This window comes from Chanos chanos, chromosome 3, assembly GCF_902362185.1.
Source record: "Chanos chanos chromosome 3, fChaCha1.1, whole genome shotgun sequence".
In the NCBI taxonomy this organism is placed as follows: Eukaryota; Metazoa; Chordata; class Actinopteri; order Gonorynchiformes; family Chanidae; genus Chanos; species Chanos chanos.
The window spans coordinates 30,810,815-30,828,990 of record NC_044497.1 but is presented as its reverse complement, the minus strand read 5'-3'; the positions used below and the strand labels follow the sequence as shown (position 1 = coordinate 30,828,990).

The 18,176-nt window shown below is 42.1% G+C and overlaps 1 protein-coding gene across 1 annotated transcript in view; it reads left to right on the top strand.

Annotated features, from left to right (window-relative positions):
- Window positions 1-18,176, top strand: part of agrn (agrin) — a 98,619-nt gene that overhangs the window by 10,323 nt on the left and 70,120 nt on the right. The gene's annotated exons all lie outside the window — the stretch shown is intronic.

The following is an 18,176-nucleotide window of genomic DNA, read 5'->3' as shown; positions in this document are numbered from 1 at the left end:
GCTCTGCAAAGCTGGCAAACCAATGGTCTGTTGACACCCTTTTATGGCCAGGGCCACAGGCTAGCTGTCATCTCAAGTGATCTTGATAGATGTGGATGCATGCGGGTGCATATGGGTGTATACGTGTGTGTGCGTGTGTGCACACTCATCTGTCCGTGTGCATGTATATGTTGTGTGAGTGTGTGTGTGTGTGTGTGTGTGTGTGCGTGCAGGTCATTACATGTGTGTACGTGTGTGTATATGAACGCGAGCACCATCAAAGAGGCTTCTGCTAAACATATTGCATGCTGATGTGGTGTCTCCTCTGTATATTTAATGAGATTTATGGAGCTGAAAGGCTCTCAACTGAAACCTTGTAGAGAAAGAAGAAGAGAGGAAATGAGATATTGTGAGTGTTGAGGGAAAATTGAAGAGAATGTGGAAAGAGACTAGATGAGGTTGGGTGTTTTTTCCCCCTGTTTCCTTTTTAATGGTATACCTTGAGTTCCCTAATTGAAGAAAACAAATAGAGGCTGCTTTGTATGCAGACGCTTCTGTCAAGCAGTACAGACTCTTGCATGGTGTCCATTTGCATAATGAAAGCGATCGGAGATGTAAAAAAAAAAAGAAGAACCAAGCAGCTGGAAAAGTGGAAGTCTAGAAAGGAATTTTTAGTCAGATCGTCAAATTTATATTTCTCCTCTTAGGAAAAAGCACTTTCTTTTGGATGCAAGAAACAACAGTGATGGGTAGGGAGCTTTTTAAGCATGATTAGGTAGGATTTGTTTGAGCATCAAGAATCCCTTCGCAGTCCTGCTTAGTAACAGTACCCTTAAGTTTGGCCTGTCTGTCTGTCAGTCAGTATGTCTGCCTGACTCGCTCCTCTGGTTGGAGCAGTGGTAACCATCTGTGAAGAATGGAAGGATTATATCAGTTTGAGAGCTGTCAAAGCCACTCAGAAAAAAGTGAATGTTACCAAAAACACTCCAAAGAAATCCAAGGCAACGTAAGTGTAGCTCTTGCTACACATCTCCTCTTTCTTGCTCATATGTAACACATTAAGTGTGAACAATCCCTCCAGAGAAGACAAGCATGATCTTTTCCAGCTGTTACCCTGCACTGTCTCTCAATGTGTCCCAGCCCCGGCTGAAGGCACCACAGATCACTGGAGGGGTGGTTATCTCTCCCCTCCCCCCCATTCTCTCTCTCTCTCTCTCTTTCTCTTTTTATTTCTCTCTCTCTGCTTCCCTTCTCGAGCAGTGTCCGGCATATGCAAGGGGTATAACCATGAGTCTAATTCACCTCAATTAGCTCAGGCTGAACTCTCCGCCCATACAGCTCTTGAGCCCAGACTGCGGAGACAGCATGTCTGCAGGTCCCGAAATAACAAGCTCATCAGAGGCCTTCACAGGTGTTTGCGTTAGCGTTGCGACACAGCCCTGAGCCCCAGGCCTTCCCTACGCACAGCTCTGAGCCTCTGGTCTTCCCTGTACACCGCCCTGAGCCCCAGGCCTTCCCTTCGCACAGCTCTGAGCCTCTGGTCTTCCCTGTACACAGCCCTGAGCCTCTGGTCTTCCCTGTACACAGCCCTGAGCCTCTGGTCTTCCCTGTACACAGCCCTGAGCCCCAGGCCAAAGCTGGGTCTCTTTCCATTACAACCCACACCGTAGGAAACAGCAGCTTATGCTGTGCACAGTTCCTTACTAATCCCTTAAACCGTTAAAAGTTTTCAAATTTTCCAGCTGATTACTGTAACTCCAGTTAGACAGTAGGGTTTAGCAGCCAACGGGGGGAAAAAAACAGCTCTATACATGTCATTGACAGTGCTTCTTTCCAGCTGTGATCAAGTCTGATCTGTAGGAGCATCCAGATCAATGTTTCAATCACATACCCCACCCACCACAGGGAAATCCCTGCAGGAGGGTGTTTGAGTCTCCTCAGCCAATCACAAAACATGGAAGCGTGCAGATATCGGGGTGATACTATTTGTTTCCCCATGTTCTCTTCATGTTTGGATCGACTATTTCTTTTACTCAAATTCTCTCTTTCTCCTCTGTCTCAACTCCCTTGTCTTTTCATAGTTTCCTTTCTGGTCTCTCTCTCTCTCTTCTTGTTTTTACCTCCTTTCATCTATTTCCCTTAATTGTCATCCAGCAGTTCTACACCTCTCTGCTCTATTCAACATTATTCCACATCTCTCTTTCTTGCTCTCTCTTACCTCCCCCCTCTCTCTCTCCCTCTCTTACCCTTAAGGCTCTCTTTCTCTGTCTACCGTCTCTCTCTCTCTCTCTCTCTCTCTCTCTCTGTCTCTCACTCCTGAGGTTCTCTATTTCACCATGCCCAGGGCAGGGCTTTGTGTGAGCATTGGCGAGGCTGGAGGCGTGAGTCTCTAAGTGATGGAGTGGTCTGTTGTAAGAGAGGCAGGCAGGGGCATGGCTGCTCTTGTGCTGGTTGCTGAGGTGAGTGTTGAACCAGTCTCTGTGGCCCCCATGTCCACTTCCTTTCAGCTGTCTGACAGTCTTTGTTACCAAACTGTGCTCAGAGGAACTCTGAGGTTTGAATAAATTATAGTGCAATATAGAAAGATGCAGTTTTATTTTTTTTTTCTCATTGCGAACAGATGTTGTTTTTCTCAGTTGCATCTAAAAATTTATGTCAATCACATTTTGTAATCACAAAATTAACCATCACATTTCCATTTGTGTGTGTGTGTGTGTGTGTGTTTGAATTTTTACATTTAATTAAAGTCAGATCTCTGTCTTCCTCAATCTATCTTACATTGACTTAACTATTTGCAAATGGTACTTTAAATGTTCAGTGCACTTTTCCAAAGCTAGAAAGTGTGCTTTTACATACAGCATTTGTGTATCTGTGTGTACGTGTGTGTCTCTGTGTGTGTGTGTGTGTGTGTGTGTGTGTGTGTGTGTGTGTGTGTGTGTGTGTGTGTGCGTGTGCGCGTGCGTGTGCGGGTGTGTGTTTGTATAAAAGTGTGTTATTCCGTGTGTATTAATCCCTGAATACACTGTCCTCTAGTGAAAAGATATGTTGATTTATGTAAAATGTAGAGAGTGTGTTTGCATAATATACCACATTCATGTCTAAATGTTCTTTTGATCCAGATATGGTTATTTTAGTTGTAATTTGAATATCTGTGTATGTGTACATTCTGAATTCATAGTGAATTCTGCACTAGACTGCTCACTGAGTTGTCACAGACAGATGCAAAGTCTTTTCTGTGGTGTAATTGGGCAATTGCATAGCTTTAAAAATAGTATGGGAAATAGGAAATAATTGTCAGAATGTTGACTCTTTATTATAATTATTATTTTTATTTTTTTATTTTTTTGCATGGAGTAGAGTCTAGCTTGTTTTGTGGTATCTAAGACATTTCACCATTTGCTAAAGCAATCCATTATTGGCTATGACATTACTTTTTAAAGCTTGCGGCCATAACACAGTCTCTCAGGCTTGGTAGGTTTATAAGATTAGAGAAGATGTTATGAAATGAATTTGCGGGGTCAGCTGATTTGAATTTTTTTTTTTTTTTTTTTTTTTTTCTCATTCGGCCATTGCACCTGGAAATACTACAGCCTGAGGTGATCCATCAGAAAATGAGCCAACAGGAGGTGTAAAGGCTAAAGCCAGGAACATGCAGTGTGTGGGGGGAGATAGGGCATCTGTATCCTGGTACACTGAGATACTGGCCTTACTGTTGAGGAGGAGATAGGAGATACAGATATGCCCTCAGGTCATACATTCTCACGTAACCAATGAGGGTAACCCTTTGTGGTAGTGGAGTGGACTGTTAGTGTCTTATTAGTGTGCGATCCATGCCCTCTAACAGAGTATTAATGTTAGCTTGGTCTCTTGGATCACTACAGCTAGTATGTAGCTGTCATTTGGTTGTGATTGAGATGCATGTAAACAAACAGCGACACAGTCCAGATATAAGTTTTAACAGCTCTACTTTAAATCCTCTCTCTTCCCCAGCTGCCTCTGGTGTACATTTATTTGCTCTTTGCCAAAAGTGAAGTCAAGTGTTGCAAGGTCTTCTTATCTCTGGAATCATTTCTCTTAACAGTGTATGCTTCACTTAGTCCATTCCTACTCATGCATATGGAAGTTTTGCACGGATGGTAGAGGACACGCAGAAGATAGCTAGGACAGTTTTATAGATAATAATAAACTGTTTTCTATGTTGTGTGTTCACAACATAGGGGAAGTCATGGTGCATGCAATGTCTGGACGTCCCCCTAAGAAAGGGATTATGGGTTAGCCTTGCCATATGCTTAGCTGCTCCAGGTGGCCCCAACTAAAACAGGAAATGCTACATTCTCAATAACGAGCAAAACGCAGACCAGTCTCATTCTGTCCCAAAGATACAATCATCAACTGTGAAGCTTTGTCTAACCCTCCTGCTTAGAAAGGGAAATGAGAAATATGAAAAGATACTAAACATAATTGCTACCGCAGGTCTATTTTCAATTCTACCTAGATGCACCAGTGCCAGTGAGCTCTTTGATTATAGGGGGGGGTATTAAATACATTTTTGGTGGAGGGTTGTTTCGTTCACTGCATGTGCTCCACTAAAGGCTCTGGTGTCTTGATTAACCTATTTATAGCTGGTGTTGTTAAAGATATTAATTATTGAAGTGCCTACTAGAGAGAGCTTTCAGAAGGGCTGATTGTTAGTGTGCACAGATGAATTATTGAGAGATAAAGAAGTGGTGAGAATGACAAGAAAAGCAGACAGTCAAGGAAGCCACTATCCTTGCCACAAAGAATCACCACAGCTTTTTAAAGTGCTGCACTACATGACAATTCCAAAACCAACGTTAGTATAGCTGGAAGGTCATATATATACACAAGCCAATTTTGTAATGTGACAGTCACAACTTATTCATTATTATTATAATTATTTTTATTCTATTTTAGCACTTAGCCCTCTTCATGTTGGAATCTTAAGATTTTTTTTTTCTTTTCATCCTCATGCACTGGAAAACATTTCTGTCTCGTGTTCACAAAGAGCCATTTCTGTCTTTCTGAGGAAAACAGGGAGCTGCACTTTCAGACAGAGCCTTTATTCATCCAGCTAGAGACAACCATATCTGCCAAAGCACATTGTTATTTATTGCTAATCAGAGTAGGTGGCTGTCCAATTGCTTTGTGCTCTGTGGCTATTTAACATAAACTGTTCCAAGCGTGCTAATTATGTCTTTTACCATTTATTGTCACAATATAGGCATGCATAATGACCAGAAATATGATGTCTTGGAGTTAAGGAAGAGATATTATCACGTTGAGTGCAATGTGGTAACAAAGGCTTTTGTGCAGCTAGCTTTTTGTTGGTTTTCTTTTTTCTGCTCTGCCCAGATGAATAAAAAGCAAATCACATAATGCTCTAGTAGTCTCTTATCTCTGTGGTAGTTAGAACTGAGGCAGTACAGAATATCTTGCGTCACTTTGCGGAGCCAGTCACCCGTTGTAAGGTCTCTGTGAGCCGCTCCAGTGAGACAGGCGGCCATGTCACATTAGCTAGCTGTCCTTTAAGAAAGAGGTGTATGGATCATCTCTGAACCAGTTTAGCCACAGTAACAGAACCCTTTCTCAGGTTGGCGTCTGTGACCAGGTCGAGTAATTCTTCTTGTGAACATTCTGCTCCTGACTGGAGGAGACCCAGCGGCTGGCTCTGATGAATGAATGGTTAGAGGAGGCGCACTCCCAGGACAGCTCCTCATAGGCATGGCTGAAGATAGGTTAACTCCAGTAGTTTCATTGTGCGCTGGGTCACATGATAGATTGGCTTAGTCTTACACTCGTCTCCGCTACAGGAAAATGGACTTTTACTGCACAGCTGAGAAGCTCTGACAGAGCAATGTTTTATCAACCGGATGATTTTCATATTCTTTGCCCTCTTTGGATCATTGTGGCCATTCCATATGCTAATGCGTGTGCCATTGATTTCGACTTTAGATAAATAAAATGTAATAAATGGTCTTATTGACTTTTAGGTCAATCTATTGACAGTGAGACGTACTGTAGTGAGAGGCAGATGGCTTAAACCAGTCTCTGAGTGAGATTTGTGAGCCTGGATCAATACCTTTGGTTCTGTTTACTGAGCTCTGAGCGAGAGCCACTTTTTGTAGCCCACACAAGGCACAGTTGTTTGTGAGCTCAGCTACATTTACCTCACAAAAGACATTCTGCCAACAACAGTATCTTTTCAACTAATACATTTTTCTTTTCTTTTTTTTCTGGATTAACATTTATTGATTGAGAATAAGAGGTCAGTCCTCACATACAAAGATATAACGTTACAAAGCAAAGCCAATTAACAAGAGGAAAAAACAAAAAAAACGGACAAACTCAAAACTAAATATAAACTGCCATGCAGAGTACCACACTAGATAAATTGAAGAGGGAGGTAAGTTACTTATATATATAAATAAACAGATTTAATGAAATTACATAACGACGGGATCCTAAGGCTATGGATAAATGGTTATCAACAAGGGAGGATTAATCAGAAGAGCAATGTGGTTATCCCAAGCATTTACTGTAAAGGCATGTGGCTAATTTATTATAGCTAATGATTGTTCAATGCTGACTATGCTTCTATAGTGACCTAACCACTTTTGCACTGATGGAGCTCCTGGGGTGAATCACGCAAGTATAATATCTTTTTGATTAGATTATCTGAGATTAAAGGAAGAACCATCATTAAATAAAAATAAACTGTCTATATCCTGAAGAATGCATATACCCTTAGAGGTGCAAGCCCAAGAGGTATTAATATATGGCCCAGAATTCTCTATTTTTAATTATGAATAAACCAGAGAACTGTTACAAAACAGGAGCTTATAGCTCAGCAGATCAGTTATGCAGGAAAATTTTTACTTGCTAGTTTTGAGTTAACAGCAGAAAATGATATATCCTCAGGTCTAGGTGTTATTCGCATCTGTTCAATCTGATGTCAAGGAGTAACAGAGAATCTGTCACACCAGGTTCCTGGTGCTCTCATTTGGAAAGACCAGTAATACAACTTATAAAGGGGTAGAGCCAAGCTGCCCGAAGATTTGGAACGTTGCAGTGTATGAAATTGGAGGCAGGTTTTTTTGCCATTCCAGATAAATTTTGAAGTCAATGACTGTAGTTCCTCAAAATAATTAGATGGTGGTGGTGTAGGAAGCATAGGAAAGAGGAACTTTAATCTACCAAGAGCATTCATTTTGATGATTGAAAATCTACCTTGCAAGAGACATCTTCAAAGTAGATCATCTCTGAAGATCACCAGCAATCTGAAGTTTGAGTTTGTCATGATTTATTGTGGAAATGCTTGAGAAATTCGATATGTTTATGCCTAAATAGGTCAAACGATAATTGTGCAATTGTACACGAGGAATAAAAAGTAAATGTAGTGATTTGAGGAGATATTCAGAGGAATAAGATGAGATTTATTCCGATTAATGTAATGATCAGAAAATTGACCAAAATGAGTGAACATATGTAATATTTGAGCGAGGGACTTGATGAATTACGATTAAAGAGTAATACATCATCTGCATAATATTAGATGTTGTGTTTTGTACCTTGCATATTAATATGTAATCTGGGGTGGGGGGGGGGGGTACAGTCTAATTGTTTTGGCTAATGGTTCCACATGCAGCAATGGTGTTAGTGGGCATTCCTGACACATTCCATGCTGCAAAGAAAAGGTTTCTGTAAGAGCATCACCAGTTTGTACATCTGCTAAAGGGCTAGTGTTTGGTGTTTTAATCATTTATATAAAGATTTTCCCAAACTTAAATTCCTCTAAAACAGTCCACACATATTCCCCCCTCAAGAAATAAAAGGATTTTTGAGCATTAAACTAAATACAGCAGAAAGATGCAGATCTAATTCAGTTTCAGGAATGATATGCAGTAGATGTCTGGTGATGTCTGATGCAAGTCTCCCCTTCAAAAATCCTTTTTGGTCATGATGAATTACCTTCCCTGCATAGGGCTCCATTCTTCTGACAAGAATTTTGCAAAACAATTTCAGCTCTTGTAATTAAGGACACAGGTCTGTAGGAGCTGCATTTCAGAAGAGCTTTATTTTTTATTTTTTTATCAGTAAGAACGTTATAAGTGACACATTTTAGTCCTGATGAAATTAACCTCTTTCTAGTACAAAATTAAGAAAGTTTAATATGAGAGACCCAACAAAATTCCAGATTTCTACCAGCAGTTCCAGTTGAAGACCGTCAAAGCAAGGAGATTTGCTCCTTTTCACTGATATCATGACCTCTTTTAGCTCTGAGAGAGTAAGAGTGAGAGAGTTGAGATGATCTGCCTCCAAAGTGTTAAGTGAGGGAAGCTCAAGCATAGATAGATAAGTTTGAGAACATTAGGGTCAGATGCAGGTTCAGCTCTGTGGAGATGAAAGTAATGCAATTTAAAAGTATCATTTATTTAATCCAGACTTTAGGTCACAGAGCTTGCTGGGGTTTCAGTTGCACTAATGGCAGAATAAGATTCATTCTGTTTAAATTTGGCAGCCAGGGATCTGCTTGAGCTTTCACCCTGAGACCAGAAGATAACTCTGGTACGATATACTATAAATTCAGCTTTAGACCATTTTATTGTGTTTTTGATGGCATTTAATTGACTGCACTGCCACCTAACCTCTTAGCTCTAAGAACTGAGTGTCTCCACCTGCTGCTAGAAGAAATATGTGTAATTGTTCTAGTTTTTGGAGCTCTATTACATGGTAAATGTTAAACAGTGTGTCAGATTTTCCTGATGAATATGGATGTCTGTTCTGGTCGCCCCATCTCCAATCCATCGAGTCAGAGCGCACAGATGAGGCCCATATGGAGCCAGGAAAGACCCAGACCTGTCGTCATGGCAACCTCCATCCCAAACCACTCATGCACTATTCATGCCGACCTTTCTCTCTCTGGCAATGGTCCTCTGGTGGCCTGGTGTGACCCAAGGCTCTGGGTCTGGGGTCAGGGGCCTCTCGCAGGTGTGTCCTCTCTCCCGGTCATGGTGTTAGAGATCGGAAGAGCTGTACCCAACCTCATGAAGTTTTAATGAGCCTCAGCATGCTTCACTGACAGCCAAGAAGGAGGGTTTGAGGGAGAATATTTAGAGTAGACTGAATGTATATGAGAACGACCTCAGTATGGATGGGGGAGGAGTGATAATCACATCTGACACACCTCTCTGTCATTGTGAATGCATGATTTTCAACCAGCAATATACTCAAATAGAGGAGGCAATGAGTGAGCAGCTGCTGTTTGCTACCTTTCATTTGGATTTGAGCTCTTTGTTTCTCTCTCTCTCTCTCTCTCTCTCTCTCGCTCTTCTCCCTTCCCCCTTTCTCTCTCTCTCTCTCTCTCTCTCTCCTTCTTTCTCTCTTGCTCTCCTCCCCTCCCCCTCCCTCTCTCCCCCTCCCTCTCTCTCTCTCTCTCTCTATCTCTCTCTCTCCCTCTCGCCCCCCCCCCCCCTCTCCCTAGCTGTAATTTTCACAATAGTGTTCATTCACATAACAACCTATGATGGCTATGGCTTATTACATACCTACACTTTCATAACCTTGCTTAGGTTCTTGCTGATATTCTCTCACCATGTTAAAAGCTAAAGCATGAGAGGTTCATGCAAATGAGGACCACTTAGATCTATTCAACCATTAACATTCAGCATTCATCAGAAGAGATATTTGAACTGCCATTTGCTTTACCTGTCTTTAACTTTTATTAATCAATGAATAGGAATAAAACATCCGATTGGAGAGCACTTAATGCAAATCGTCTCAATTCCTTGCAAATTTTTGGTGTGACATTTCCTACTTTGAAAGCCATTAACTAACCGTTCTCCATCGTCAATCTCTGCAACGACTGCTTGCGGGAGATAATTTTTATATCTAATTTTTCTTGACATTATCCCTATTGGTAACTTCACGTAATATGCTTGGCTAATCAGGCTGGGATATATTTAATTTCTCATAATTACTCTTGCATGCCGTAGGGAGAGGTGGGGAGGGGGGGAGCACGGTTGAAAGATCCATAAGGGCATACTAGTGACTCACAGCACAATTCTCAATCCTATCTGTCATCCTCCACCACACATCCAGCCTACCAGCCTGTGGAGCGTTTTTAGACAGGCCTACAGCCTGCTCTAGTTACATGTGTTAAAAAAAGGCTCTTGTTCTGTGTTCTGTCATTACATCCCTGTGGTGTATACAGCTGAATCCATAGCCTCCATGTCATTGTGTTTTAAAGTCAACTCGAATGTGAGTCAGGAAAACTTTTCCCTTGTTTTAGGTACAAAAGAGTTAAGAGTTTCAAGATTCACCTGTGAAAAAAAAGACCATTGCACTTGCTTTCTGCTGCCAGTTTTCTTACTATCTAATCATGCTTCTCACACTCGGATGGTAACACGGGGCTGTGGATGCCCTCAGAGAGGGCTTATTCAAAGTGCCATTCCAAGTTACGAGCAGTTCTCAGGCCAAAATGTTTGTGCCTTTAGAGAATGGATCCTTGGTGGCAGTCTGGGTGTCTGTTACTTTTTCCATTGATTGCACATGCCATTATGTGCTGGCCTTTGGCTCTAGTCACTCTCTTAAACCACTGCACAAAGGCCTGAAGACTCTCTCTCACTGAAGGGAGTACTTTTTCAAACAGGCAACGGGGTCACATTACTGCTGTGATTCTTGTACATAATGGAACAAATGCCAGTGTTTTTTATTGAAAACTTTAGTATCCCCCAGATATTACACCTCTGCAAGAATCATTATGTTCACTTTTTTTTTCCCCTCTGAGTGGAAAAATGGAGAAAAGTTTTGAAACATTCCCTGAGGAATCTGAGGTCCTCTGAGCACTTTTAATCCAATGAGTAGCAAAGGGATTTTTTTTTTCTGTTGTGAAAATCTGGTCAGGAAATGGAGGATGTATTTGGTGTGAGTGATGGGGGCCCAGGGACCAGAGATGTGCTCTGTGCTTTCAGTTTCCTTCCTCCCCACAGAATATCAGTGCAGACAGATTATTGAATCTACTGAGACCCCCAGACTTTCAGTCTATCCCTGACCATTCACTGCTCTGCATCTGCTCTGTTTTTCTCCCTCTTCTTTTTTCATTCTGTTACTTCACTTGTCCTTGAGAGACTCTTGAGAGTTTGGGGTTAAAGCCAATTAGATGCCTGCATAATACACGGGTCCTTTGCCATGCACCTTTCTCATTCCGGACCATTTCATCGCGCTCCTCTGTTTTATTTTAAGTGCTTCGGTGCATGGTGGAGACTATAGGAAAGACTCCCTATGTTGGTGCAGCAGCATGGAAACTGCTTGATGAGGGCATCTGCTAATTATGTTGTGCACACTTTATTTTGGGTGTCAATTAAGGGCAAATGCATGGCTCTGTTGGCAGCCACATTGAACGTCTTTCAGAATGACTCAAGGCAGTAAATGGGAAGAGGCTTTTTAAAGCAGGATCAGGACCCTGTTTGTGCTGGAACTAACTCACTCTCTCTCTCTCTCTCTCTCTCTAGCTAGCTGTCTGTGTAGTAAGCTAGCTAGCTATCTCTTCTTTCCGTTTCCCACCCATCTTTTCTCAGTTCAGGGGGATAAAATTGATAGTGTAACTGGTGTGGTGGGGTTTTAGAGCTCCATCTGTTCCCTACATGGTGGAAACCTGTCTGGGAATTGAGAAGCTCCCAATCGCAGCTGCTACTGAGGCATGAACGGTGCACCACCACCATGCCAAGAGCTGCATGAAAGAGGGGGACAGAGGCTTCATTCGGGCCACGGACAGGGAGCCTTTCTTCGGTGTTGTAATTGGGTTTAATGTGTCGTCCTGGGATAAAACAGCAAGTGAGCTTGGTTCACTGTTTGAAGGCAGGCTCTTTCTCAGATACATGATGCAACGAACGGCTCCTCTTCTGTTAGCATTATTTGTTACCCTGCTTGCTCTTTCTGAGCATGAGGAGTGTTAAATTCTCCCACACATTTCCCCCATTACAGACACCCGGTCCTTTTTAATGGTATCATTAGCCAGCACCCCGTTCCCTGTCAGTTTCCCATTCGCCCGACTCTTATAAAAGCAGGATGTGAAGAGAAAGATAGAAAGAGAGAGAGAGAGCAAGAAAGAGATAAATAGAGAGAGAGAGAGAGAGAGAGGGAGGGATAAAAGGGAGCTGTGGATCCAAGAAGAGGCAGAGGATTTTATTAACCCTTTGAACTGCATGAGCGGCTGGGCAGCCAGAAAAGGGGGGCAAATTGGTGTCATTGTGGCCATTCTCTGAAATGTAAGGCTCAAGATTGAATCTCCAGTCTGTGTCCTCCTAGCTCACTGTTACATCAGTTCTGTTTGTGACTCACTGAGTTGTTAGAGACGCTTCTCAAGACCACAGAACGACAGCTTTATTGATGTATGTATAAATTAATTGCACATACCCATCCAGCATCGTAAATCGCTGGCTGTTTAAGAGTCATCTTGTGGCGTCCTTGTGAGAAAAGTATCTAGTGAATTTGACTGGAATGTAATTCAATCCCTTCAGCTCTGTCCATGCCAAACTATTTTAAAGGATGCAACATATGTGTTGCTCTATCATTCACATGTGTGTGAGAGTGTTTCTGTGTGGTTATGAGTGTCTCTTTGTTTGAAAATATTCACAGTATTCGCTGTTGTTTTGGTTGTGCATGTGAGTCTTTTAGAATGTCAGATTCTGTTTTAGCAACTGCAAGCACAAATGCACTTGAAAGGAACAGTGAGTGAAAACTTGTTCATTTGCTTTTATTTTATAACACAAGCTACAACAGACACTATAGATATTGCATGTTGGGCAGAGACTGTCATTGAGCAGGGAGGACCTTAGACGAGTCGCATGACTAAGGGAACATCTCCAATATTTGTCCCTTGGAACCTCAACCTTAGTCCACAAGTTTAGTGCAGCTCTGAATCCCAGATGTGGGGGTGCACACCATAAAAAATACAGCCAACAGTCATAGGATTGTTCTGAAGTCAGGTGGCATTTATATGGCTATAATTTGATTCTTTAATCACGTAAGATATGTAAGGAAGCACAGTGGCAGTGAGTGAACGAGACAGTGATGTAATCACAATGCATAAATATGCAGCAGATAGCTATAGACGGTGATTTATTCACTGCTTGCTGTTGGAGTAGAGCTTATTCCCGGCTTAAGGGGTGATGTCTCGACCAATCATTCTAGTTTTAATAAATGGTCTCGACCCCTTGCACGTTTACTGATGCGGTCCTTGTAGGGCCTTTACTTAATTCTGCTTTATTTTTCATTGTTTGAAGGAGAAGTTAAGTTTGATTGATGGATAGCGCAGCTTAGTGTGAGTTCTCGAAAAATAACCCAATCATATGCTACATTCACCTTTTAGAGTTATTAAAAAAAAGAAAGGAAGAGAGAGCAGTACTGAGGAAAAAAGCAACACATTCTTTGACAGCGACTAAAATGAGCTCTCTCATTTTGAAATACTGGCTTGCCTTTAATGGGCTTTATTTGGTGCTTATTCTGTCTTTGGCTGTGGTGGTGGTGGGTGTGTGTGTGTTTGGGGGTAGGTGAGGGGGGGGGGGGGTAGGTTGCATTTTACAGTGACAGTCAGCTTTTCCCCCCCTCCTCCCCCTGCCTTGGCAGGCTGTGAGAGGAGCGAGAGAGAAAGAAAAAGAGAAAATGAAGTGATTTGTGGAGGTATTGATCGGTGGTGGGGATATTGATCAGGGTGGTGAGAGAGATGGAGGGAGGGGTGGGTGGAGATGGAACTCTTTGTCTAACGCTCAAAGGGAGTCATACACTTGCTTCCCCTGCTGCCAGGGCGTGCCATCCTCTCCTTAGGTCATAGTGACACAAGCATAGCCACTAATGTCCCCGAAGAAACCGAGCCACAACTAAATGGACACTTAGTAAACCTTTTTCTCCACCCAAAGGCCGGGAAATCACGTGGTTAATTCTTACTTCTCTTCAAAATTGTTTATCAAAAATACATAAGAACAGGGCACAAATAACTGCCCTTTATTAATCAAACAACTCCGCTGGCAGCCAAAATGAACAGATTGCAATTGTTGAACAGAATCCTACGAAATATTTAGAATAGGATACAAGTACCAGTTAAATACCCACCTTACCAGACCAGATCTGTAGACAGAAATGTGGGCTTTTACAGTATTCTTCAGGGTACAGAATGTAGCCATCTGCCTGTGACTTGGGTTTTCTCCAGGAAAGACCCCAGACCCCCTATGATCCATTACTGAGGACTTCCAGCAACCCCTCCTCCATACCATCAAAAGCTTGCCTAATTAGCAGTAGCTCTCTCTCCAATATTACAGCATTCATGAGATATTTACACATGCAATGACGTATTCTCTCTATCTCTACACAACTCTCTCTCTCTCTCTCTCTCTCTCTCTCTCTCTTTCCTTACTCTTTTTTTGGCTGTATCTCGTTCATTTTAGTCTGTCTTTTTTTAATTTTGATGAGAAATGAGGTATTGGTGGCTAACGAGAGTGAGAGAGAGAGATACAAAGCAAAAAGTAGATGAAGAACATGTAGTGTTACTAAGGGAGCATAGATTTTTGTGAGGAGTGAAACCTCAGCATTGACAGTTAAAAAATGTGCACACAACTTATGTTCTGAGGTACAAGGGATAGCATGAAAGTGTGTTGATTGAAGGGAGAGACAGACAACAGACAGATAGAGAGGGAGAGAGAGAAAAAGACAGAGAAACTGTGTGTGAGAGAGAGAGAGAGAGAGAGAGAGAGCAAGAGCGAGAGAGGAGCACTCCACCATAACACACTCTCTGGACGGCTTGAATAATTGAATCTTGCGTAGCGTCGCTGCCAGGCGCTGGTGATTTATTCATGTATATTTCAGGAAGTTGTAATCTTTTCATAGCTCGGCTGCTTTCCTTTGTGGTTGAGATGAAGGGTGACAGAATAGGGCCTGCTACTAGATCTCCATTATTAATACTGTGAGCTCAGGCGGCCAACCCTCTCCAGTTTTTAGGTGCCCATGAGCAAATGCTGACATACCCTGGAACCACCTTGTAATCGTGATCTTTTTTTTTTTTTTCTTGCATAGAGGAGCAGACTTTGACAGAGTCAGATATTTGTTACGATGTAGAAAAGGGCTGATGTGGGCTTCCTAACACAATGAGTGATATTTTTCCTTCATGCAGATCAGTGGGAGAAACTCACTCCTCTTCATTTTGTCTTACATCTGTTTTCTGTCTGCTGACTTCAGTCTGGTCGTCACGTGTCTGCGGCCCTATGCTGTGTAGGAGCATTTGTATTAAAGCCCAGCACTGGTAAATAAGTTCATACAGGTTTAAGACAGGTCAGAGCACGGTGCTGTCTGGAAAGTGCGGGGTGAAAGAGGAGAATTGATTGAGTCTTTACATGTGGAAATGAGAAAAGACAAGTTGTTCTATCTGTAACTCCAGCTGAATAAAATAACTCTCCTTCTTTTTATGTATTTTCCTCCATCTAAACCATTCTGCTTCTTGCCCCTTGATAAGTAAGGAAATGGAATGGCGGCAAGGAGGGTACGGGATAGGAGAGGGAAAGAGAGGAGAGCAGAGAGGAGTGGGATGGAAAGAATACAATACTCAGTACTTCGCAACTACTTTTCAGTCTTTGTGGACATTGCATGCTCTGAGGAACAGGTAGGAATTCTGTAGTCTGTGTGTGTGTGTGTGTGTTCACGACTACAGTGTAATCAATAGTGAGGCAAACAATAATAAGTTGGAAACCTCAACGAATCGTGTAAGAGGTGCTGCTACAGTAGACTGTGCTTGCTTCACCTACCTCTTTCTTTCTTTCTTTCTTTCTTTCTTTCTTTTGTTCTATCTCAGTCATGTGATCACAGCTTGATGGAGCAGAGCTGATGTTTGTGGATGTCTGTGAATTGACTAATAACACTCTGGAGTGAGAGTCTCCATTACTCATACATGAAGCAGAGATATTACACATAACCCCAGTGGTCTTCCTTAAATTACATTTTTGGGAAGAATTTTCTAGAATGGAAACAGAAACAACTATACCCATCACTTGCTGACCATTGTCTGAGTTTCTTTGTACACTAGTCATTCTGGATGCTGGTGTTGTTCCATTTTCAATAATGTGACCCTTAAATAAGATAATTACGGAAGTGCATTATGACAGAGTGTAGATGTAAGAGATGTAGATGTACATTTTGTCTGACTTCTTAGCATCTTATGTAATCAGGAGTGTTTAAGCACAGTGTACCAATATATCTTGACACTTTTTTTTCTTTTAACATACATTTTTTAATTGTGTTCTCTGATCTCACAACATATCAAGTTTACCTACCAATGACACTATTGCTGTCAGCACCTATGCAAACATTCACCTGAGGGTGACATAGGTTTACACTAAAGGACAAAAAAAGGATGTTTCTCCCCATTGACTCTCAGGCTGTTGTCATGGGAACACATTTATAGTTCTTGTGGTATTGGCATTACGTAGTCAGGAAATGAGCATGATACACAACATTTTTGATGAAACAATGTTGTTGTAGGCAGACTTGTGTTTTATATTTTATATTTCATTCCATTTTTATCATGTTGTGTTGTTTTCTTCCATACTCATTTAGCCTTTTAGAAATGTTAAAAAAAACTCTGAACATTTTGAAATAGGCTTTTCGGTGGTGCAATTTTGGTCATTAGTATTAATTTATAATCCTACCCAGTCTGCCATTTGAACTTTACAGTCAATTTGTGTGTGATCATAAAATTAGGAACAAAATTGTCAAGTCGAGATGGTATTTTAAGTTTTTATGTAAGACATGTGGAAAAAAATCATTTTAATTATTGATTTCTTGCCATGTTTTCACAGCAAAGAAGGAACGTGGAGAAACTGACAACAAAAATTTCGTTTTTCCACTGTCACCTTCCTCTCAATGCATTCCTTTAACGATGTGCCTGGCTGTCTCACACACGCACACACACACACACACACGCACACGCACACACACACACACACACACGCGCATGCACGCAGGCACGCACGCACACACACACACACATGCGCGCGCGCGCGCTCACACACACACACACACACACACACACACGCACGCATGCACACACGTGCATTCCCAGCTGCTTAAATAAGCTCTTTGCTGATATTGCCCTCTGTAGATGTTACATAAGCTCTTTCAGGGCTGGGGCAGTTCTCAGTGTCTACTCCACCTATATGAAGTTCAGCTGTGGGGTGTGTCTTGGCCATAAAAAAAGTATCAATATTTTATAATCCTCTCTCCTCACGGGTCAGCAAACACCAGGCTTAAAGTTTAAACGCTCTGCTTCACCTTCGACAACAATTACTCCTCGGGGCAGTGATTATGTGTGTTGAGCAGGAGACTAGGAAAAGGGAAAAGGATACTGAGCTGATTCTTTGTACACACATGTTGCTGTATTATTCTCATACTTCTTGCTGGTAGTGGTAAAATGATAACAGGTAGCAGCTCTGAAGCAGGGCTTATACAATAAAGAGTGTCAGTCTTCTTGTCACCTCATATGTGTTGTTCAGTGTGTCTTTTGTAAGTTGCAACACCTCTAAGGCACAAATCAGCAGACCTTAGTGGCCTGCAACGGTGTTTGTGTGACAGCTTCTTCTGAGCTTTTGATTCTGACCTTTACTTACACGGGTGTCAACAATAGCCAACCCCACGTCAGCAGCGCATTGAATTTCGAGCGCGTCTGCTAGGGTCTCACGGGGGTGACAGGCTTCATGTTCAAAACAACAGTGGCAGGTATGTGTGTCAAAGTCAGTAGTCAGGGTTCGCAGGAGCTGAAGGAGAACTGCTATCTGCACACATCACATACTGATGTGTGGGGACTGCCTTTCCCCCCACATGCCTCTCTCTCTCTCTCTCTCTCTCTCTCTCTCTCTCTCTCTCTCTGAGTATGGAACCTGCCCCCCCCCCACCCTTCTCTCCACTCATCTTTGACTCTCTCTTTACAAAGGACTGCAACTCAGATAGCTGTCAGTCTCTGGGGCACCTCGGGTGGTCTCTCATGAGTATTGCTGCCCAAGGGGATAAGTAAGAGAGATAAGAAGATAGATAGAATAAGAGAGAGAGAGACTCTGCTGAAGAGAACACTGATGGACTTAACATAGACGTAAAGACTTGCCTGTCAGTGTTGGGGCTGATGGAGGGAGTAGGGATGA